Source organism: Halichoeres trimaculatus, unplaced genomic scaffold (assembly GCF_033239565.1).
Source record: "Halichoeres trimaculatus isolate MK-OKI-2021-1 unplaced genomic scaffold, fHalTri1.1 fHalTri1_scaffold_11, whole genome shotgun sequence".
Taxonomy (NCBI): Eukaryota; Metazoa; Chordata; class Actinopteri; order Labriformes; family Labridae; genus Halichoeres; species Halichoeres trimaculatus.
Window position 1 is genome coordinate 33271862 of NW_027437189.1, and position 25220 is coordinate 33297081.

Sequence of the window (25220 nt, forward strand, 5' to 3'; positions counted from 1 at the left end):
ATGTTTTACGGTGAAATTTTTTCCACAATGCTGTATTTTAACATAACGGGATATTACTGTCGAAATTTCTTTGTAAATTTAGTTATTATTATTATTATTATTATTTTACAGTGTATGGACTTGGAATGATGGCATCTAGTCCTTCTGGTAATGACTTCAGCAGGTCTTGTGTCACAATTCTGCTTAACTCAGAACATACCTGAAACAAAACAGCAGACTAACACACAGGAGTGGGAGAAAACAATGGAAGCATGTAACAGCTCAAGCAACAGAAACAGAGAGATCATAAATACACCTACGAACTGAGTACATAGAATAGAAGTAGAAAAATAGAATAGAAAATACTTAATTTATCCCCAAGGGGAAATTCAGGAGTCACCGCAGCATTTAAGAAAACAAAAGTAAGAAAGAGTATAGAAAGTGCAAAAAAGTCCATAAGAAATTAGATGACGACGTCCCGTCCACCACTCGTCCACCACTCTCCAGCCCAGCCAGTCTCCACCTCCACAGGGTCCAGGACTGAGCCTCCCCAGAAGTCTGTTCAGTCTCTGTCTCCTGGATCCTGTCTGCTCACAGCAGGCTAAGCTCCTCCAATGTGGTGCCGGCGTCCGATGTCAGCTCCATCAGCCACGTCCGTGAACAGCACGATGCCACTCTGCCGCTGGGTTAGCACAGCTAGCTCGTCCATCCCCCGGAGATAGATCCCACGTTCCCAACAACAATGGATGGAAGGACAGGTCCACGTCGTCACCTCTCAGCTCACATCCGAGAACCAGCACGTCGTCCTCACTGCCTCCTCCTCAGCTCGAGGAAAATCATCAAGCCCTACACTAGTTAGCATTGACATGCTACAGGCTGCTAACAGCTAAGTTTGCATGTAAACAATGCAGCCATGGTTACATGTAGGATCTCCAGACAAACACAGGAGAAAAGTAGTAAAAAATATCGCCGAAGCCACAAAAAGTTTGGTGTCCGTGACCGACAATGAACCATACAAAGTGATGATCCACTTCAAATACAAAGATTACGAAAAAGAGACAAAAAAATTACAAGAAACGGACAAAGACGAGAGAGCTGCTGCAACAGGCAGCTACTTGGGTAGCGCCTAGCAACGAAAAGAGAGTTAAGGTAATAATAATAATAATACTTTATTTTGCAGATGTTGAAGAATTATCATACATCTTAGGTATAGATAATTGCTTGCTTAGATTGTTACCCTGCAAAAGAAGTTAGGTATAAAAATGTGCAATGCTTTAACCCTAACCCCAAAGTAAATAGGCAAAGGGTTACCTGTCTCTTACAGAACAATGCTGGTCATCAGTCCATGACAGCAGAGATGAGTGACCTATGACCTCCTTTCTCTGCTGTGAGGATTTTGCAAAGATCAATTCATCCAGATGCTGTAAACCCAGGTCCTTCTTCTGCACTTCCTGAAGCACGGTCTCACAGTCCCCCTTTGGTTTAGTCAGTCCCTAAAGTGGCTCTGGCAGGTACTGGACCTCTCCTTTTCTGACTTCTTGACTGGCTTACACTTTCCCTCTCCTGTCTTTTATTTACAAGAAGTTTTTTTCTTATTTGTTTGTGGTGTGTTCTTTATGCTACATCTACTAGCATAAATAAATCTTTATTGCAGACACAGGTCCATATACAAAACAAACAAACAAACAAACAAACAAACAAACAAACAAAACAGTCATAAAAGTAGGCAGTAATACATAAAAAGATGCCCAGATACATACTGACTCTGATGTTTGGCAATGCTTTGGGTTTCACCAGGAAGACGTCTACAAAATATGGTTATCTGCAAAATATACCGCAAAACTGTTGCCACCAAAGGTACCACAGATTTGTTTCACAGCCTGAAATGCCATCCACCACAAAACAAAGAATGCCTCAAACTCTGCATGCCCACATCTCCTCCTACACCACATTGAACATCAAGGGAACCAACACCGAAGCAAATGACTCTGACTTCTTTGTTTGCCAACTCAGTCCCATATGACACAAAAGTCCAAAGTGGAAAGAGATCAAGGCCATAGTGACAAAATCCATTGCCAAAGACATGGCCCTGGTTAGTGTTGTGGAAAAGCCAAAGGATCTCATGAAGACACTTGACCCTGAAAGAATATATATAGCCCATGTAGACATGTTTTTATTAACAATACTATACAGATGTGCTTTTACTAACTTGGTTGTACACATGTGCTCATTGTTGTTGGTATGAATTGCAGGACACTTGAGGGGGGCTGGGGACTCCTGGGATTTTATGGAGCACCCAGAGTAGAGAGTGACCACAAGTGAAGTTAATGTTTATACCCAATAATAAAAAGAAGTAACTGTGTAACACCAATAACGCAAGTCAGCAATTACTTTTTTAGAGTTGAGGTGTTTCAGTCGAAGTGAGGAAGGTAAACAATTAAAGGAAGGAAGGAAGCGAGATCTGTGTGTCTAACAGTTTCTCTACAGATAAGTGAAGGGGGGCTGATCACCCACTTGATGAATGCCAGTCACAGACAGAGACAGAAGACGGCCAGCAGCCAATCAGAGGGGGACAACACCTGGAGAGCCAATAAGAAGATGACTCAACCTACATTCTTTAGAGAAACTCTGTTAGTGACTATATATTGGTGCTGAGAGAGAGAGTCAGGGTCGGTCTCATGAACTGTCTCTGCAACATGTAGGGAACAGGGAAATGAGGCTGCACCAGAGATCTCTGTAAATGCATATTCTTGACATATTGTTAATAAATTTGTGTTCAACTGAGAACCAGGACGTCTCCTGATCCTTCCCCATCAACGAACTGCGCGGAAAGAGGTGAGAGGAGATTGGAGTCAGATTAATAATTTTAGTGTATTTTGGTTAGATTGATAGCATCACATTTCCAACAAGAAGTAGTTTAAGTATTTGAGGAATTAAGAACAAAGACATCATTTGAGAGTGACAAACTATCTGTGAGGTACCCTGTCAGGATCGCAGTATGGGAAACTAACTGAGGTGAACAGTAAAAAGTACCCTGTAAGGCAGTGTGAAAATGTACCCTGTCAGGATAACAGTGTGGGAACATGACTTAGTGCACAGTTAAAGGTACCCTGTAAGGCAGCGTAGAAAAAGTAGCTCTGTCAGGATAGCAGCGTGGGAAGATACTGAGCACCCAGTTAGAGGTACCCTGCAAGGCAGTATGGGAAAGCAGAGTAGGAGTGACACTTAGATGTATGTCATACAACTCACCTCTTTTCCAACAAGTGGTGACCCTGACGTGATGGGGGACGGACCAGGAGGACGTAAGTAAAAATAATTATTCTGATATTTTGATATGAAAATTAACATGATTGTCTTTTTTCCTGGAAATTAGGTAACAGCTGATTTCAGGCTGAAAATATTGACATCCTTACGGCCGGTGACAACAACAACAAGGGCCCTCTGTTCAGGAATAAGGTGAGCACAAACCTTTTTAATAGAATTGTGCAAATTGGCTGATTTCTAAAAGATGTTGTTGTCATTGAACAATCAGATGTCATAGTTTAGGGGAAAACAATACGTCAAGAATATCACTAAGGCCTACTCGTATATATTCTTATTATTCAAAGGGAAGGGAAAAAGGGGGTCGGGGACCCACCTTAATATCGGGGGTTAAAGTCCCACCGAAAAGGAATTTTTGGTTAAAAGGTAAAAAGGAAATTTGGGAAATAAAGGAAATAAATGGTAAAGGAAACAAGGAACAATGGTATAAATATTAAGGGTTCCCTCTGGATGTCCCTCTAAAAAGGAAAATGTAGGGCCTTGGTTCTAGTCGGGGTAACCAGGCCCAGCAGGGGTTAACTGTGTGGGCTGGGTCTCTTCTCATTGAGTGATTAAAAGAATTGCATTCTGCTCTGAGAAGTGTATGTGGGGAAACTGTGGGTGGTTTGTGTTGTAATTTTGGTGACTCTGTCGAGATTGTATTAAAACCGTGAATCACACTGGGATAGAACCCCCAGTGACCCGGCGCAGTAATCCCTCTGAGTACTGTAGAAGCTTCCGGGTCAAGTGTGGTCTCGGGGCATTGCGTCCATACAATCTCAGACTCAGCACGTGTGGTAACTGATTGTATGTGATCATAGTTTCATAACAATAGTAACACCTGTTTTTGTAAACTTTGGTTAACTATAGTCTAAAATAACAACATCCTGCCGGCAGGAGTTAAATTGAAGAAAGAGCTTGAAGAATAGCAACAGGGATGTCAGGCTGTTAAAAGCCTCCCCTGGATGAAGATACACACACTAGGAGAAGCGAACATCATCTCTCTGTGTAGAAAGTATCATGAGGATGCCGAAAAAACAGTTAATACTTACAGAAATACAACAAACCTGGTCAAACGAAGACTTAGAAAGTACAAAAAAAACAGCACATAGAGCAGCACTGACATATTTAATTAAATTGGTAGTTAAAAAGAAAGTTAAAACACCACAGCAGAAAAAAATAGACCTGAAAAAAGTGATCCCACTCATAGCCATAGCTCAAACCCTCTATAGCCCAGTCTCCCCTTCCTTGTGTCAGGACTAGGAGAAGTTGACTCATTGACCCCTGATAGGAGAAGAATGAGCAGAAGGAGAGGAAACAGATGAAGAGGGGGTGAAGGAGGATAACGAGGGGTTAGAAAGTGAAGGCATGTTTCACTTGAAAGGGTCCATTGTAGATGGAGAGGAAACCACAAACGAAAAGGTCATCAGAGGTAAGGTGTGTATTTGAGGGACAATGAGGCAGACAGCATAGTGGGGATGCAAAGTCAAAACATCATAAATACCAAATAGATAACCACGACCCTTCCTGGACTCATTTTATGGCGCCATTAATGCCACAGGTTGGAGGAGGACCGGATGCGTTTAAACCATGGAAGATGACAGACAAGCACTTACTACTCGAAAAACTTCCCCCCCTTAGAACTGGAGCTGCACCCTGGATTAGGACTCTGGAAAGTTTAACAGCGGGTGTAAATCTGGGTATAGCAGACATGCATGCTTTAGTGGTTGCAGCCTCGAGTGCAGGAGAGTTAATGAGTGTTAAGAGAACTGCAGGAACTAACTGGATTCTTGATAGCGAACTATATGGCCCACTTAAAATCAGTTCAACAATGCACTGCGTCAACATTACCCATCAACAACAGACAAAGGCCACAGCAGCAACCTCCTCCCCCATAGTATCCCAACCAGAGACCAGGTTATGGTCCACAGATAACAGACGTGGTGGTTTCAGAGGGAGGGGTAAAGGGTAAGATGGTGATGGTCCTAAGACCCAAGGCTGCTTCAGATGCAGAGGCCTTCACTGCTGGTCCAGAGCTTGATGAGATGATCAACAGCAACCACAAACGCCATCGCAACAGCTGCCGCCTCCAGCAGCTCATCCACTGCAACCTGTGCCACCTCCTGCTGCAACACCTCTCAGCTCAGAGTGCCGCTCATCCACCCCCAAACAACAGAAGTGGGGACACAGACTGTCAAACAAGTGCTGAAGTCACCTGCCTCCCTGAAGGAACCACAGTAAAGTACCTGATGGACACTATGAGATGTGGCAAGTCTGCCCTATCTCTCAGAACCTCCTCCTACTTCCGCAGATGTTTTCTGGGGACGGTCAATGCCAAAGACTTTGATGAAAGAAAGCAGTCTTACTCCGTTCACTCAATGGTGTCCGTGGATTCTGTCCATCAAGCTGTTTGCCTCTCTTAAAGATCTTACCACATCACTCTAAATCACATCAAAACTCCTAATCTTGTGTATGAGGAGTCTTTTCATGACCAGTTTGAAGGCACAAATTAATAAATTGACTCTCTGCGCCTTCTGTGGGTGAAAAGGGTGGAGTTGCTGCTGTCACATTAACTAGGCAGAAAAACACTATTATATTTTTAGGAGATATCTTATTATGTCCACATATTATAGCTTATTGTGTAATGTAACTGAAGTCACATTTAGTGTGTTTCAAAAGTTAGAGAATAGTTTTTACCCCTAGGCAGGGGCCAGGTTATTCTACCGATCAAGATAACAACAGCTTAACCCCTCACCCTAACCCCCCTCCTACTCCCTCCTCCTTTCTGTGCTCCTCTAAGTGCCAGCCATTGTAAATCACACACATACACACGTTTTCTGAAGAGACACAAAGAAAAGACTTTGTGCCAAAGGTGTAGGGAGATAAATTTTGTCAACGAGAGACCAGTCTTGATCCAGTATGTAGATGATATCCTCTTGGCTGCTGCATTACAACTTGCATGTCTCAATACCACTCTGTCAATCTTTAGTATGGCTGCAACATTGCAGATTAAAGTTAATAAATCCAAATTACAATACAAGGCTACAAGTTAACTTTTTAGGGTTCATTATCTCTTGCAACTTGTCATCTCTGTCATCTTCTCGCCTCATGTCCATCCTCTGCCATAATTGCCCTGAAACGGTCAGGTATATGCTATTTTTTGTGCCATAAGGGGTAAAGATACATTCTGGTTATTGAAAATTTTCCCACCAAGTGGATAGAGGCAATTCTAACAAAGAAAGAAGATACATGTACATTTTTTAAATAGTCTAGTAACTGGTTTATCTGGAGATTAAGTTTGTCAATACAGGTCAGGTCTAACATTGGTACACAGTTCAAAAATTCAGACTGCCAAACAGTAGAAGAGGCCTTAGGGATCAAACACAAGTGTGATGATGCTGTTCATCACCCTCAGACAAAAATGCAGGTATGTTGCATAAACAGAACCCTGAAAACAAAATTTGCAATAATTTGTGCTGACTCAAAGCTAACATGGGTGGAGGTCCTCCCAGTAGCTCACATGTCTATAAGGACCTCAACTAACAATAGAACTGTTTTTTTCCCTTTTTAGAGCTGTGCACAGGACAGTGATTTAGGACCCAGCAACAATAGGTCTAAAGGGGGACGCCCCTGGACTTATCACAACTGGATCATGAATCCTGTTACATCATTCTAATTGCACTGGTAGTTTTTATATCTATGCAGGTTGAGGAGGCCTGCCAGCAACACACTCAGAAGAGCTCGGGTAAGAGTGCAAGACTCTCCGAGCATGGGTTGCTAAATGTCATGTATAGAAAGAGGACTGAGCCACGGTGGACGGGTGCAGTGAAACTCAACGAAATGGCCACCTCACTCCATGCAGGATGACAGCAACACCTCATCAACATCAGGATGGTGTTCAGAGACTCTCCCATCCATTGGTAATGTATAAATGGTCTAACAAATGGAGAGGTGTTTTGTCTCTGTCCTTAGGAGTGGTGGTCCTGGTCCTGAGTGGGGGTTCCTGTATTTCTTCGTATCCTTTGACCCAGTATCTCTTAGAAAATAAATTACCCCCTCCCTGTTAGAGGGCAGGGCAACCACTAAAAAACAAGATCTGCTGGTAACACTGAATAAAGTAACTTCTTTTAGGTGACCTCATGTAAATGAGGTCAAAAGGGGGAATTGAAAGAATATATATAGCCCATGTAGACATGTTTTTATTAACAATACTATACAGATGTGCTTTTACTAACTTGGTTGTACACATGTGCTCATTGTTGTTGGTATGAATTGCAGGACACTTGAGGGGGGCTGGGGACTCCTGGGATTTTATGGAGCACCCAGAGTAGAGAGTGACCACAAGTGAAGTTAATGTTTATACCCAATAATAAAAAGAAGTAACTGTGTAACACCAATAACGCAAGTCAGCAATTACTTTTTTAGAGTTGAGGTGTTTCAGTCGAAGTGAGGAAGGTAAACAATTAAAGGAAGGAAGGAAGCGAGATCTGTGTGTCTAACAGTTTCTCTACAGATAAGTGAAGGGGGGCTGATCACCCACTTGATGAATGCCAGTCACAGACAGAGACAGAAGACGGCCAGCAGCCAATCAGAGGGGGACAACACCTGGAGAGCCAATAAGAAGATGACTCAACCTACATTCTTTAGAGAAACTCTGTTAGTGACTATATATTGGTGCTGAGAGAGAGAGTCAGGGTCGGTCTCATGAACTGTCTCTGCAACATGTAGGGAACAGGGAAATGAGGCTGCACCAGAGATCTCTGTAAATGCATATTCTTGACATATTGTTAATAAATTTGTGTTCAACTGAGAACCAGGACGTCTCCTGATCCTTCCCCATCAACGAACTGCGCGGAAAGAGGTGAGAGGAGATTGGAGTCAGATTAATAATTTTAGTGTATTTTGGTTAGATTGATAGCATCACATTTCCAACAAGAAGTAGTTTAAGTATTTGAGGAATTAAGAACAAAGACATCATTTGAGAGTGACAAACTATCTGTGAGGTACCCTGTCAGGATCGCAGTATGGGAAACTAACTGAGGTGAACAGTAAAAAGTACCCTGTAAGGCAGTGTGAAAATGTACCCTGTCAGGATAACAGTGTGGGAACATGACTTAGTGCACAGTTAAAGGTACCCTGTAAGGCAGCGTAGAAAAAGTAGCTCTGTCAGGATAGCAGCGTGGGAAGATACTGAGCACCCAGTTAGAGGTACCCTGCAAGGCAGTATGGGAAAGCAGAGTAGGAGTGACACTTAGATGTATGTCATACAACTCACCTCTTTTCCAACAACCCAAAATACGATTCACCTGGTCGCATTACCAGACTTGTGAGCAAGAGAAAAGGTGACCTACCAGGGAATAAATGTGACCCACTGCTCCACAACTACAGATCTGTGGTGCAGTAGAACCTGCAAGTCTTATCTCAACTTAACAGTACACTGCATCGACAACTGGGAGTTGACATTTTTCAATTGATGATCATAAAGGAGAGCACATTGCACAAGGGCTGCAAGATGCTCTCATTTCATAGAAGTTGTTAGAAACTCATCAAGTGTTCATCACCACATTTAATGGTGCTAATATAATCAAAACTGTGAGCCTGAATGAGTAAAAGACTACAATGCTGTAGCCAGTGGCTGCATTTCATTCACATTTATAGTCTAGTGTTGAGCCGAGCAACAGGTTTGCAGCTTCTTATTCAGTTGGAAGAGGAGGCGAGGCCTGGCCACTGTGCAGAAGGGGCTAAATGTCCCTGCACACCAGCTGATCATGAATGTCCTATGTTCCTGCCAGAAGATGACTCGGTGGAAGTTGGAGCAGGAGCAGGCCATTTCTCAGGTCTTGGCTTCAGACAAAAATACATGGCTTCTCAATCTGACCCGGCAAGATCTGGAAGTCCTTAAATTGGTGCACAATGCTTTATCGGATGTGGAATATGTCACAGTGTCCAATGTCAAGCCTGTGCTCTGTCTGTTTCACTCCAGCATTTTAGCAATACAAGAGGATAACACTCAACTGACTTAGTCCATCAAAGACTCCATCCTGGATTACCTGAAGGAGAAATTTGCTGACCCTGCCACAGATGCCCTGCTAGGCTTGGCATCAGTAGTGATCCCAGATTCAAGGCAATGTACATTACTGCAGAAAAGGTGGAGGAAATCAAGTACAGGGACATTTTAGAGGCGTTACTGTCTGACCAGGGTGCAGCAGCCGCATGAAGCACCAACAGTCTCAGAACCAGAGTCACCGAAAATTTAAAAAAAACCCTATTGAAGCTACCATGGTATGCTCCCCTTGCCCATAACACATTTGCTAGCCTCACTAAGGTTAGCTTCATGTTGACATTTTTGGTGCTAACTTTATGTTGAAATCATCAATCATTTAAGATGTCATTTTAAAATGTTATTATTGGTTTTCAAATCTTTGAAAGGATCATCACCTCAGTACATCTCTGACCTTTTAAATGTCTACACCATAGACTGTATGTAGAGTGGACAGCGTGGCTCCGCCATTTGCTACTGTACGGTTTTGAAGCCAAAATACCCCCGTCACAGGCACAGCCATTGTAGCAGTTTGAAGCCACAGTCTGCGCAATAGAGACTGTGAGGGATTCTGGGAGAATCTGAGTGGAGCTGGGTAAAAAAAAAATTACATTTTCTTTTTTCTTTCAAGAGTCTAATCACTTCTTGACTCTACCTCCTAACATATTTTACGATCTCCGAAAAAAAAATACACAAGAATGGCAGCTGTCAATCATCGTTAAACATTACGTAAAGCCTTGTTTTAAACCTGGTATAACGAATGAAAACGAAACTTTTCAGAAAGAAGACGACTTGAATACAAGACAGCCAAATGATATCTTCAAATCACCACATCAATCGGACGTGAGAAACATTTCTACGAGGTGTATTCATTTTTTAAAGTTTGACCACAGCCCATCAGGAATAGCTGGAAAGCCAGATTTTTTACTCTACACTCCCTCGCGGTCCCTGAGGTCTGACGATTGCCTTCACCTCATGGTCCAAAAAGCCTGTTTAAAAACCCAATGTGATCGAGCCTTTTCTGTTGTGGCTCCCAAATTGTGGAACAGTCTGCCACTAGAAATTTAAACATCCCCTACCCTGCTGACTTTTAAATGGCACCTTATAACTTGTTTTTATTCTTTGGCTTTTAATTCAGCATGAGAGTTGTGTGATTTCTGTCCTTATATGTCCTTATTTATTTGATTGATATCCTTTTTTCATTTTTATTCTGCAGCACTTTGGTAAACATTATTGTTTTTAAAATGTGCTTTATAAATAAATTGGATTGGAAATCCAGTATTGAACGTCAGTGGCTCAGACTTTCACATTTTTAACTTTCTATAAAAACTTATGAGTAAGTACAAAGTCAGTGGTTCCCAATCTCTTCACAGCCCTTACGCCATCAGACATTTGACCTAAAGTGATGTAACCGCTACTCTCACACATTTGTAGCAGCCAGAAAAAGAAATGTGTCTGTAAGCCCACATCCAACCCCTACCTCTCACATTAACATGCATAACACAGATAAAATCTCTCAAAAGATACTGGCCCTCATTTATCAATCTTGTGTGGGAATTGGCGCAGATCTGGGTGTAAAAACAATGCTACGACAACACTCACGTGTGATTTATGAAATGTGCGTATCAGGGCCAATAACGGCATACACCTGATCAGCTGTAGATAAATGTGGCGGCTGAAAACAATCGTAATTTACACAACACACCCCTAAATATTCAAGGATTAGCTCGCCAAACCCAGGGAACTTACAACATGGAGGGTCGCATTACGGAAAAAGGGAACTTCTCCATGCTGGGGATCTACAACGCCATAGCAACAGAGGTGTCGCTGTGTTGTTAGGTAGCCAGAACAAAGTGGCGTTAGAGCGTCAGAAAAATACTTGTTTGCAAGGAAATCACTGCAGCCCTCAGTAACGTGGATGTGACAAACTAAACTACAGCAAAGTTTTAAACATTTGATTTGCACAGCCCTCATTTATACCTTGATTATTCAAGAAGCCACAATATTTGTCAACGTTTCCGTTGAGGTCCAGAAACGTGGAAAGTTGGCTTTTAAAAATGTGTTTGAGCTCTGAAAGAAGCTGCAGACTCCAGCCTGAACCTGTCACAGACTGAGGAGGGAGTGGAGCTGAAGTGTGTTGATCATGCACAACTACACATGGGTAGACCAGAGTTTTTTGATTATTTTCATTTATCTTTATTTTATACGAACAGCGACTTCTAGCTCTTATGCATGGGCTCCATTTTTACAAACCGGATGTTGTCCCTTGGGTTTAATTGGGCTGCCTTGCCACCTTCTGGCCCGGAGTCTCACGCACACTGTCGTAAAGAGGTGACTTTTAACCAGGCGTGTTTGTTTTGAAACAAATTTTCTTTGTTCAAGACGACTTTTTACTGGATACAACGCGACAAGGTAAGGTATTAATCAGTACAGTAACTTGGCACTGTTATTTAAAACGTGACAACAAGCAAATGTTGTAAGTTCGTACCGTAGGTCAGTGGCTGGCTATATGCAGTGCAACTAGCAGCCCAATGCTGCGACATATCTGTAGGCTAACATCACAACAAGCAAACCGTCAGTTTGTACAGTAGTTTAGTAGCTGGCAATATGTAGCAATACTGATAGCATGATGCCTTGAGACATGTCTGTAATGTGTAACGCTAGTGAATCCTGGTTATTTCTTGCCAGTCATCTACCAAGCAGAGCTAACGTAACCCCACTCTTCATTTTATTGATAGACTCTCCAGTTTGAACCAAGGAGCAACATCCAGTTAGTAAAAATTAAGCCTATGCAGAAGAGCTAGAAGTTGCTGTTCGTTGAGAACCCGCTTGAGGCTGGCTGCAGAAAGACCTGAAGTCACGTACACACCCAGCCATATAAACAGACTTTCATGGCATTAAAAAACATATTTACGGCCTGGTTCAAAAAACGCTTGGGTCTAAAATGCTGATTTCACTATCGGCACACACTGTACGGTGAGTGAATTCTCTTTGATCTCTGTGGTTAAGAAGTTATTGAGATTGCTTGATTTTCCAATCAGAGGCACAGCTCAGGTCACGTGACTGCCGGGTGCCTGTAGCTGCTCTAAAAAAAACTAACAGCCAGCGTCAAAGCGAATGGGGTTGCGTCCGCAAATTATATTCATTTCATGGTTATAGGAACAGATAGGTGGCACCCACCTTTGGTTTGGATAGTTTTGGTTTGGTTTGGTTTGGTTTGTTTGGTTTGGTTGGGTTGGCTTTGGTTTGGTTTGGTTTGTTTGGTTTGGTTTGGTTTGGTTTGGTTAGGTTGGATTGGCTTTGGTTTGGTTTGGTTTGGTTTGGTCAGGTTTGTTTGGTTTGGGTTGGGTTGGGTTGGGTTGGGTTGGGTTGGGTTTGGTTTGGTTGGCTTTGGTTGGCTTTGGTTTGGTTTGGTTTGGTTTGTTTGGTTTGGTTTGGTTTGGTTAGGTTGGATTGGCTTTGGTTTGGTTTGGTTTGGTCAGGTTTGGTTGGGTTGGGTTGGGTTGGGTTTGGTTTAGTTTGGTTTGGTTTGGTTTGGTCAAGTTGGGTTGTGTTTGGATGGGTTTGTTTGGTTTGGTTTGGTTTGGGTTGGGTTGGGTTGGCTTTGGTTTGGTTTGGTCGGGTTGGGTTTGGTTGGGTTTGGTTTGGTTTGGTCGGGTTGGGTTGGGTTGGGTTGGGTTGGGTTGGGTTTGGTTTGGTTTGTTTGTTTGTTTGGGTTGGGTTTGGTTTGGTTTGGTTTGTTTGGTTGGGTTGGGTTGGGTTTGTTTTGGTTTGTTTTGGTCAAGTTGGGTTGTGTTTGGATGGGTTTGTTTGGTTTGGGTTGGGTTGGGTTGGGTTGGGTTGGGTTGGGTTTGGTTTGGTTTGGTTTGTTTGGTTGGGTTGGGTTGGGTTTGGTTGGGTTTGTTTGGTTGGGTTGGGTTGGGTTGGCTTTGGTTTGGTTATGCTGAGTTTGGTTTGGTCATTCTGAGCTTATCCTTGTTTGCTTTACACATGGTCTTTAGTAATCTGCGAACATTTCACAGCACCAAACACCCTCACCTCACTACTCATACTGATTCAACCACCAGTTAGTTTTTCTTGAATTGTTCAATAAAATGATTTCTCTACTTAAAGGTATCACTGTGTTAACCTCCCTCATTTGTTATGGTCTACAACAAGTTGGGCCTAACACATCCAGACACATTTCTCTCCCTTTACTTAAATGGTCATAAGCATTCATTGGGTGCCATTCTGAACGCCCAGCATCCCTCTTAGCTTGGTAGGATCAAAATCATCTAGGCCATCAGCGCTGATATTGTAAAAAGAGGATTATGTAGTCTGTGGTGATGTGCTGTGTATATGCAAATTAAACATGTGGGTTGGATGACAAATAAAAGTGGAGGAAGACAGGAAGAGGAGGATGAGGCAGAGGAAAGATGGATGTGGGCAGGCTGTGCACAATCCTTCAGAACAGAACAAGAATGTGTTCACAATTTTCCAGAAGCTGGAGGGAGGGAGGGGAAGGCAAGAAGCAGACACCTGTGGAAAGAAAGAACGAGAGCTATGAGTCATTTAAAAATCCTGATTTAACCAAATCTGTGTGTGTGCGCGTGTGTGTGTGTGTGTGTGAGAGAGAGAGAGAGATGATGAGTGAAAGCAGTGCTGCTGATGAGGATTTGGAAATCAGGTCAATCTCTGGCTAAAAGAGAGGAGGAGATGTGCCGATTCACTTTTTCTAGTCCTTTATTATTAATGTCATTTGCGTTTTCGTTAAACTCTGCTTTACAGTCTTCATTGAACTCTGACCCACCCACCCACCCACCACCTGACCTTGTGGAAGGGGGATGTACTATCAAATATCTACAGTGTGGTAATCTGTAGGCAACATTACTAGATAGCAGTGGCACAAACAGATAATCCTAAGCAAAGGAAACAATTAGATTAGTGAAAAATCGACAGTAACCGTATACTCTTCCTCACAGGATCCCAGTTTATTGGAATTCTCTCTTTGTTATGGGATTAAACATGAATCGAGATTGAGGACGTCCCTATCGTTGTGTCCCCTGGAGTGACTGGAGCTGTACAAACTGAATGAATAACCACAGGCTACATCTTAAAATATGTATTTTTTAGTTTTCAACATTTTTTCTTTTTTAACACAGTGTAGTGACTTGTTTGATTCTCAGTCATTGGTCACATTCCTTTTTTTTTTCTGAAAAGCCTTGCATTATTTGGTGTCCTGTAGCACACAATTGCCACTCCAAAGCTTCTGAGCCATGGAAATAGTAACAGTAAGTGAATTTTGTAATTTGACATCTCTCTCTGTTTTGTTCTTTCTCCCTTTGTTTTCACTGATCAAAGGGCCTTCAACTTGCCAGTCTGGAGCCTCATGCTGCCCTTTGACTCCTCCTCTGCAGTGGCTCATTGTAGTTAAAAAATATATATTATCAAAATAAAGATTTTTATTTTTTATTTTTTATTTTTACAGAGGGTTTTGATGATTGTCATTGACATTATGACACTGACACTAAATAAAACCATGCTTTGAAATTTTGTTGAACTTAATTGCATCATCTTTCGCAATATAGCTTTTGATCTTTTTCAAATATTTTATTCACTTTTCCAAATATTTAAATATTAATATTTGAGCATTTGTTCAAATAAAGAAAAGAAATTGATGATTTTGCACTTTTTTTTTTTTTGCAAATTAAAAAATAGTACATTTTTGGATATTTTAAAACTTTGGGAATTTTTAAGAAGTTTTGCACTTTTATTTGAATTTCTTTTCCTTTTTTTTTTTTTTTTTGAAAAATTTTGCATTTTTTTCAATTTCAAAACTTAAATAGAATAGATTATTTGCAAATTTATCAAAAAAAGAAAAAAACAACCTTAGACATCACAGGTGCAATTTTATAAACCAAAAAAAACATTTTGTTTAGATAATTATTCATTAGATTTGTACTATGTTTAGAATTTATACTTTTTTGTCTGGATTGTTAAGATTAAGGAGATTTATTGGCTCCTGAATGACTTTAATCCAGGTGAGCTGAGGTAAATTCGCTCTGATGAAAGTAAAGGTTGCAGACCCCTGCACTAGACATTAGATGTCTGATGGACATGCAGATTAAGTGTAACACCCTAACACAAAAGAACTCAGTAGAAAATACAAACCTAAGGAAGGCCACCAGGAAGTCTCTGCCCCAAAAGTCTCTGTCCCAAACGTCTGCGCTGTTACAAAGTGAAACTGAGTGATTAGAATGCTGTCCGTTTATACTGTCTCTTGAACTAATATTGTACATTCTCAGGAATTAATGAATTGACAGAGTCTGCAGTTCCCTCTGGTCAGCATTTCTTCCTGGATTTCGCTGTGGCAACAGTGTTGCTTTTGTCCTGGATGATACTTTTGAAGTCTTTGTATTTCTGAAGGATAACTTTCTGTTCCTCCTGAGAAAGAAGACTGTTCTGCAGGGTTTCTCCCAAGCGGCAACCTCTGGTCTAAGAATATGAGACAATGCTGAGGTGCTAAAATCTGCTGTTTCTCCAGTGTTCGCTTGAGGCTGGCTCCGGGAGTAGTGGAAGTCACAAACACACCAAGCCAAAAATCAAGCCATTTTCAAAGCAGAAATTAACCTATTTACAGCCTGGTTCAAAAACGTCTCCTATCTGAGTTGCTAATGTTACTACCAGCACACACTGTACGGGGGGTGAATTTTTTTCTAACGCAGCCGTTCAGAGGATATTAAGATAGCGAGCTCCCCCAATGAGAGGCACAGCTGAGGGTCACATGACCAACAGGTGCCCTATGGCTGTATGCAAAGCTCTTGCCACTACCAATACGGCCACTACAGTCGATATGCTTCATTTTCTGTTTCAGTTGCAGATGGGTGACGTCAGGGAGACTACGTCCATGTTTTATACAGTCTATGGTTTCTCCATGTTTTTGATTGGTCAGACACTTATTAGAATATATAGCCTATGCATGCACGCCTGTAATGCGCTGCGTGAACACCTGAGTGCTGGACTATTTTGACAAGCTGAGGGGCGTACGCGTGTTAGCGCGGTACTGCGCATGCGGAGTAGAGAGCCCGTTGTTCATTTAAAGACGGAAAGCCCAAAAGAGCATCTGAAAAACAATGAGCTGTGGTTTCAAAAGCATGACAGGAGAGTGTGTGAAAGCTTTGGAGATCACAATCAAGGCCTGCTGCCTCTCCCTGGTAATCCACCTCCACTGGCCCTGCTTGGCTGTTCCCTGCGATCTCATCCTCGATACCCCGAACCTCCGACCCCCCAAACCCCCGACCCATGTTCCCAGAGGTCTCCCTGGGGATAATGAAGGGGTCGAGGAAAGAGAGGACCGCAGAGAACTTCCATCTTTTCCCTGGCTCTGCCCCTGCCCCGCTCCTCCCTCCTCTCTATCAGGCTCAAAACTCCGCTGAGGAAAACACAGTCAGACTCAGTGATGACCCGTTCAGGCAAATCCAGCTGGGAACGAATATTTACTGAACTAACCTTCAAAACATGCCTCCTCAGAGACTTTCACCCAGCCTGCACCTTTTTTTCCGGTCTCTGTAGAGTACGCACATCGTAGCAGGTAGCGGTTCCCCCCAACGTCATTTAATCAATGACATAGTGGGGGAACGTCATCGCTGATTGGCGGCCACGGCAAGCCTTCACGCGAATTTGCGTCAAAAATTCAATAATTTCAACTTGAGCGAAGTCGCGTCTGCCGCCCAAACGTGCTAATGCTCCAAACACACAAACATGCAAATGCCCCAAACGCGCCGTGCCAAACGCCCCAAATGCGCCGGCCGAGGCGAATCGGCGTCTAAACTATCTTTGCATTGACTTTGTATGTAAGCTCGCCGCAAATTCGCGTTCAGTGTGGCTGTACCATAACAGTTCCTCCTACAGATAAAGAAGAACCATCTCACTCAAGAATGGGGGTCTCAGGTTGCAGAAGACCAAAGACGGCTGGCAGCCAATGAGAGGGGAGGCAACGCCTGAAGATGACTCAAACTACATTTTTTAGTACTATTTGTTAGTTTTATAAGGGTTCAAAGGACAGGCGAGGGGGCTCAGATTTATGAACTGATCCCCGCACTAGAGGTGGTGGTCAGGGCTGTGTAAATCTGAACCCAGAGATCTATGTGAAACTATATTTTTGTAGTGTTGATAAATTAGTGTTCAACTCAGGACCTGGACGCCTCCTGATTCTTCCTTCCCCATCAACTATCTATGCAGAAAGAGGTGAGAAGATAATGGAGTCAGATAAATAATTTTAAGGTACTTTAGTCAGACAGATAGCACCACATTTCAAAAAAGAGGTAATTTAAGTATTTGGGAAATTCAGAACTAAGACATTGTATATATATCTGTAAAGTGCCCTTCATGGTTTGAAAGGCAGCAGTGTGGGAAAAATGGCTGAACCTACAGTGAAGAGTACCCTGTCAGGATAGCAGTGTGGGAAAATGACCGAGTGCACAGTTAAAGGTACCTTGCAAGGCAGTGTGGGAAAAGTAGCTGAGTTTACAGTTGTATTGTACCCTGTTCCTTCTGACAGCTATTGAAGTGTGGAAAAACAGTAGAATTCACGGTTAAATGTATGTCGTACACCTCACCTCATTTCCAACACACTGCAAACTCCACCCCTTTTATGTTAGCGCTCACTGATCAAGACTGGAGAACCCTGGGTTCACTTACTGAGCTGATATCCAGCTTTGTCGTACCACTTATGAGGATTCCAAGTGTCTTGTTAAGTAAAGAAGAGACATCCTGGATGTGTTAATCCGACTTCAGTGGGCCAGGCCCCAACTGTTCAACTGTTTAGTTAGTATCAATGTTTGAATATTTACCCCAGGACACACATAACACCTTTTACATGGCAAAGTTAAAGGAATTCGATTTTATTTTATCGAGTAAATGATAAATCCCAGGAGCTCAGAATTGAACAAGTTCATTAATAACAAAAACAATGACTCCTGTTTGTTATAATAAAGTTATACTTGGACACAAACTACAACAGCATCAACAGCGCTGTCAATAAAACCCGGGGAAGTGGGTCTAGTGTCTAAGGTTATGTAAGCTAAATCAGGGCCAGCTTATGAGCAGTGTTGAAGGGAAGATGCATGTTGGGAAAAGAAGAGTTTGAGAATAATAGAGAGAGGCAGAATGGATGGAGAGGAAGATAACTGTGATAAAGGACTGTAGGAAACCAGAGACGCAGAGAGAAAGAGAGAAGTATAGCTCAGCACAGAGGTGAGAGGCCACAGAAAATAGAAGTATGTGTGAGAGAGTGGGAGGAAACAGTACAAAAGTGAAAGAGGGAGAGACACAGAGAAAAAAGTGTAAAAAAAAAAAAAAGAGAGAGGGAGTAGGGAGGGGGTGGTTGCTGTAGCTGTGTTTGTGCATGTGAATACTGCACCATCTCAGCAGCAGTACCAGTAATGCTGCTCTCTAATCCTGGTATTAAAACCTCTGCTGATTCACTAAAGCAGATTACTGACATTTTCCCGTTTTCCCCTCCTGCCCTCAGCTCAGGGATGACCAGCACAGGCTCCTAACTTTGGTCATGTTTGGCAGAATTGTTGACCTGTTTTACTTTCATCAGTATGCACCAATGTTCTTTAAACGATTGAAATACAGAGCTGATAGACGCCCACACCGCCGTTTTACAAACACATCTCATGTCGGCCTTCGTGACCCATGTTTGCCCTCCTGTGATGCAAGCCCCATCTCAACTCCTGCTGTTCTGTTTTAGTGCAGAGTATTTATTGTTTCAGAGACAATTACCAAGTCCTCTGGGACCATTTAAAACTGCCACACCAAGAGCACATGTATTTTAAAACATCTCTTTAGTTTACCCTCATACCAATTAAACAAAAATCAATAATTCATAAACTTTGAACCCAGAGCTGGCCCTAACCAATTTGGTGCCCTCGGCAAGATTTCATCTGGTGCCCCTTGTATTCCAGCACCAATAACAGTTTTTACATACTTAAATAAAACTATCACACAGCGCTACGTTTTAGTGACTTTATCTTTATAAAAGAAAAACCTGCAAATAAACACTTTAATCATATTTAAATAAATACAAAATAGAAAAAAAGCAAGAAATACAAAGATCTATAAATACAAATTGAAGATTTGAAAATATGTTTATCACAGGACCTTTAACAAAATACAATAAGTAAGAAATCAAGTCAGTCACATATATCAGTCAAGTTAGTAGTAGTGAATATTTATTGATAATAAAGCAAACCTTTGAAAAGCTGAACTCCAGAGGTTTTCTCTTCATCAGAGCAGCAGGGCAAGTGTGCTTGTTACAATATTTGTAATTGAAATCAGCAAAGAATAACATCTTAATTGTTACTTTTTAAAATAAGTAATTCCTGCATTGAACAATGTAAATTTAAAAGTTACTTTAAAAGTTGCCAAAACTGCCAAATTTATCAAATCCTAAAGGAAAAAATGTGATTACAGCTTGAGCCTTCTCTGTCTTCTTCTTTTTCTTTTTTAACCACCATAGTTATGGATTTAGATAAATACTGTACACAAAACATTACAGAGAACCTCACAACATCCATCATGACAATCTGGACTTTAGAGCTGGCCCTTATCATGTTTATTTTTGTTTTTTTATTCTTATTTTTATACATGGAAAGCTACAGCACTGCATGTCTGGCTCCGTTCACCAAGTCTTCTCTGGGATGAAACATTTTTTCACTTTCATGGAAGGTTGATAGAATCCTAACAAGCTTACTGTCTGAAATAAGATTATAAATGCTCCAGTGATTCCATTATCATCTGTGTGTCCTTCCTCATCTCAGGGCCTGGATGAATCCTGTATTGTTTGGTTGGCTCTCTGCGTGTGTTTATCTAAGAACCTGTCAGTGCCCATGCTGTGCTGGCTCTGTCATGTAAGAAGTATCTTTTCCTTAGCATATGCTGCTGAAGCACACAGTGGTGGACAAAGTTATGAGGTTCTTTTGTTGCATGGTAATTTAAGAACAAATGAAAAGAAATGAAATATATATATATATATATATATATATATATATATATATATATATATATATATATATATATATATATATATATATATATATATATATATATATATATGTATATATTAGTGCTGTCAGGCGATTAAAAAAATTAATCTTATTAATTACAGGATTTGTAATTAATAAATCTAATTAATCTTATTTTAATCTCATATCTGCTTAAGGTCCCAAAATAAAGAATTTGAATTCCAGGACATTAAAATTACATTAAAAAAAAACATTAAACAATAAGGTGGGAATATATACAACACTTTTTAGGTACCCTGAGGCATAAGGAACACATGAAAAAAGTTTTATGGTTCTATCTTTACAAAATCTACACAGTCCTGCACCTAAGATAAGCTGATTTGATTTTTAGGACGTTTTTTTTTTTTACTTCTGTTTACATTTTTACTCGATGCAGACTCAATTTTAACTGCAATATGAACTTCTATACCTCTATGAGGTCAGGAGAACCAGGCCTAAAGGCTAAAAACTGTGAAGAACTAAGTACAAAAAACTTTTTTCAAGTCTTGGATCAAAGAAAAGTGAAGTATTCTCAGTTTTACAAGCTCTGAACACACAAACTGTTGCTCATTGGTGCAGAGCAGCCCCAAGCTGAAACATGACACCAGGAAGATGGTAGGAAATTTTCAAAGAATTCTTTAGATTTAAATACAAGACATTTTTCAATCATTCAAGGCTTGTTTGATGCAGTAAAGAGTGTAAAATTACCTGTTTTTTTTACAGAATTGAGCAAACGGTTGATTTTCTGTAGATTTTCAAAAAGGACGTGTGAATAAACGAGATGTGGATGGCAGTCCCCTTAACAGCACTCTCTCTTCCCCTGGTTCAAAACATGTTGCTAGGTGTGATACATTCAGGGGCCGTCGGAAATTTGAAAATCTGAACAGAACACCACTATTTTTCATGTAGGACAAACGGTTTGTAAATGCTAGACATTTGAAAATAAGTGCGTCTGTGAACGCCTCGCGGGTTTGGGATCCAGATTAATCTGCGTTAATTTTTTGGACGCGTTAATTTGCGGTGTAATTAATTAATCTAATTAACGCGTTAAAATGACAGCCCTTACATATATATATATATATATATATATATATATATATATATATATATATATATATATATATATATATATATATATATATATAATTAATCTAATTAATCACATTTTAATCTTATATCTACTTAAGGTCCTCACATAAAGAATTTGAATTCTAGGGCATTACAAGATTATAGTGCATGACTAATGCAATGAATACATGAAAAAGAGAAGATTTGTAAATCCTTTTTTTTTCATCTGGACAATATTAATTAAAATGTCTGTGTTCCCTGCCATTGACATTCGATTACTGTTTACTGCGTCTATAGAAGTAAATTATATTTTTCAGCAGAGGGAGGTGGGGTCTGGTGGAGCTTGTCAATCAAAATCCTGCTCGTAAACTAATGTGGGTGGTGTGCTCTTTAGACGAGAGCTCAGCATGGATATGAGGAGAAATGTGAGATGACAGAGACACAGAGAGACGCTGTGAGTCAGAAAAGTTCAGGCAGCTCACGCTCCAACTGAGGATGTGTCGCTGTAGTTCAGAGAGAAAACACGACGAAGATCATGGAGAGGATTAAAAGATGGAGTGCCCGGGATGAACATCATCAAAAAAGTTTGATAATTCTATTTTTGGGACCAAAAACAGAAAGAAAGACATAAAAGAAGAGTCCACTCTTCTTAAGTAAGTTTTGGTGTTTACATGGTGTTTATTATTTGGGTCTTAAAAGATCATTCAAGATGTTCTGAAATGGCTGGCAGCCCATGAGTTAATCTTGCGTTGATTTTTATAACGCATTAATGTGTGGTGTAATTAATTAATCTAATTAACGCGTTACAGTCACAGCCCTACTTAAAATATAATATGATGGACTCACCCCCTCAAGTCTGCATCTCACCCTGATCCAGCAAACTTGGGCAAGTTGTAAAACAGAGTGGACAGATCTACTGTACATTTAAGGAAAAGCCTTTGGGTTGAGTTGCAGAAGGAATGAGATAACATGAGTGGTGGATTTCTCAGGAGACACACTGACACTTTGCCAGGGACATGTGCTGCTGTAGCTGCTGCTAAAAGTGGAAAAATCAAATATAAAAGGGGCAGTGAGGAGTTTGCCCAGTGATCTTGACAAAGTTTTCCTATTGCCTGATCCAAACCCACACGTTAAAATGAGATTATCAGCACCAATATAGGTTATTCCTAAACCCTACTTCCTGGCTCCCTGATAGGGTCGAGCAGCACCAGACTGATTCACAGCCAAGTCAATGCGACAACACCGCGCTGTCTGAGAGAGTTGAGAGACATCTGTGTTTTTCTCTGCTGAAAACGATTTTTTGATTAATCCTGTAGTGATGGTGGACACTGGAGCCTAACTGTCAGACAGAAAAAGGACAGAAGAGCAGAAGAAAGATAAACAGGGGAGAGATAGAGCATGAGCTAAAGGCTAACACAGAGGCTAATCTGTTTGTGCTAATGTTGATTCTAACCCACAGTCAGCAGTTATTCTGCAGTGGTCTGTTCAAACTTGAGACTTTATCAATAAAATGAAGAGTGAGGTTACGTTAGCTCTGATTGGTGATAACTGGCAGGAATTCACCAATGTTGCACATTATGGACACATCTTATTGGGCTGTGAGTAGCACTAAATTACTAGACTGCAGAACCTGGAAGCTGCTCCGCAGGGTTTTCTATCTTATGGGCTTCTCACTGTTGAGAAATTAATTCTCTTACTTTTGAAAAAAAAGAAGCACCTACAGTTAAACCATGGTTAACAGGGATGATGTGTGAAATGTAAGATGGCGCCCCTGGGGGGTGGGTGGGGGTGTTTGTTTATTTATTACTTCTTTTGCAGTTGTAAACCTGTAAACCAGAGGTCACCAACCTTTTTGAGCCCAAGATCTCTAAACCCAACTGGAGTGAAAGCAAGATCTACCTATTGAAGGCTTGAGGAAAAATGGAAAGCACATTATGTATTTCCAGCTTTAATGAGCCTAGATGTATGAATTATACTCAAGTCCCTCATATTTAAGTGTTCTAAGCTGTTTTGCTTACCTGCTGAAACTCTTTGGATGTTATAACTTCTTCTTTTTACTTTATGAAAAGATGGAACTTTAAAAGTGTTTAATAAATTTTCAATCAGTGCCATTCAGTACCTGCACTTACCATCTGTTACATGTCAAAGCAGCATCACTTCAAAACATCATATAAAAGACACATGTTAGTGAGATGGCTGTGACTGGATATGTCTGTGAGGGCCTTGTAGTCTGGCTCATAGCTACAAACAGCCAGTCAGAAACAGTGAGTATGATGGCTGACAATAAGATGTGTGGTGATCAGCTCCTGCTGGAGTCTCTCCCCCTCTCTTCCTGCTGCAGAACATGGGCGGCGCCTGTTCCTGCAGTCACTCCTTCACCTGCACACCTGGCACTCATTGGGATCATCAGGGACTGCTCTTCAGGACTCCTTTGACCAGCGCCCAGTGCCAGAATGTTACAGCTTCTAGGACAGTCTTTACCAATCCTGGTCCTGGAGGACCCCCTGCCCTGCATGTTTTAGATGTTACCCCACTCCAGCACACCTGATTCAAATGAATGGCTCGTTATCAGGCTCGAACAGAGCTTGATGACGAGCCATTCATTTGAATCAGGTGTGTTGGAGTCGGGTTGCTCACACAGAGTTAGATTATTGTCTCAACATAATAAACCATAGAAAAGTTATAGAAAAATACAAACATTGATCTTTGAAATTATTTTGGAAATAACGGTGAAGGTTGTATTACTTACGTGGCGCTAGCTGTGCTAGGTGGTGGTGGCTGTTTCTGGGTAACAGGAACGCTGCTTTGTGGTGCTGGCATTGACCTTTAAAGGCTGCAGCCTACGGGTTGCACTTAGTATTACTAGGTGCTCAGCTGCAAGTGTGAGCTCCACGGACGGGGAGGGTGTAGAGGTAAAAAAAAGGGTCATAGACTGTTTATGGAGTGGCTCCACCTTTTACCATTGTACGGCTTCGAATCCAAAATCAAGGGGCAACATCCAGTAAGTAAAAATGAAGCCTATATGGAAGTGCTAAAAGATGCTGTTCATCGAGGATCCACTCGAGGCTGGATGCAGCAATACAGTCTATGTCCAAAATACCCACGTCATAAGCACCACCATTATGCAGCCAGAGTCAAGGCAGTATAGAATCTGAGTGGAACTGGGTATTTTTTTTCTTTATAAGTCTGATCTCTTCTTGCCCCCCGACGTATCGTACTATTCCCCAAAAATTTGCAGCCCAATAATATCTACATATCACGACAGCATACAGATGTGAGAAACACTTTTTATGAGGTGTATTCATTTTTTAAAGTTTGACCACAGCCAATCTGGAATGAACAGGGAGACAGAGTTTTTGACCTATACTGCAGCCAGCCATTGGGGGGAACAGGTTTTGTGGCAACCTCACTCTGAGCCCAGTGAGATGGCGTCGATTTTTTTTTTTTTACTGTTTATGGCATACCTCCCAACATTAGACTTTGACCCCCCTCCCCACATCATTAGCATGTATTTAGACCTCCTTATTTGATGCTGTACTCTGCGAATGCTTGTAGCTGCCATATAGGATAGTCAGGTCTGAGGACACGTATCCCACACAGAATTTATGATCAGGCCTTTAATTAGTTGTGTAGCATCTGCAAAAGAGACCCTGAGACTTAATCCACATTCTGATGCTAACCGTTCATGTGACCGCTTAATACCACTTATCTTTGGCCGTAACCACAACAAAAAAAGTGACACTTGGCCCTGTATTCAATCCTCGGACAATCTCATCCCAGAACTC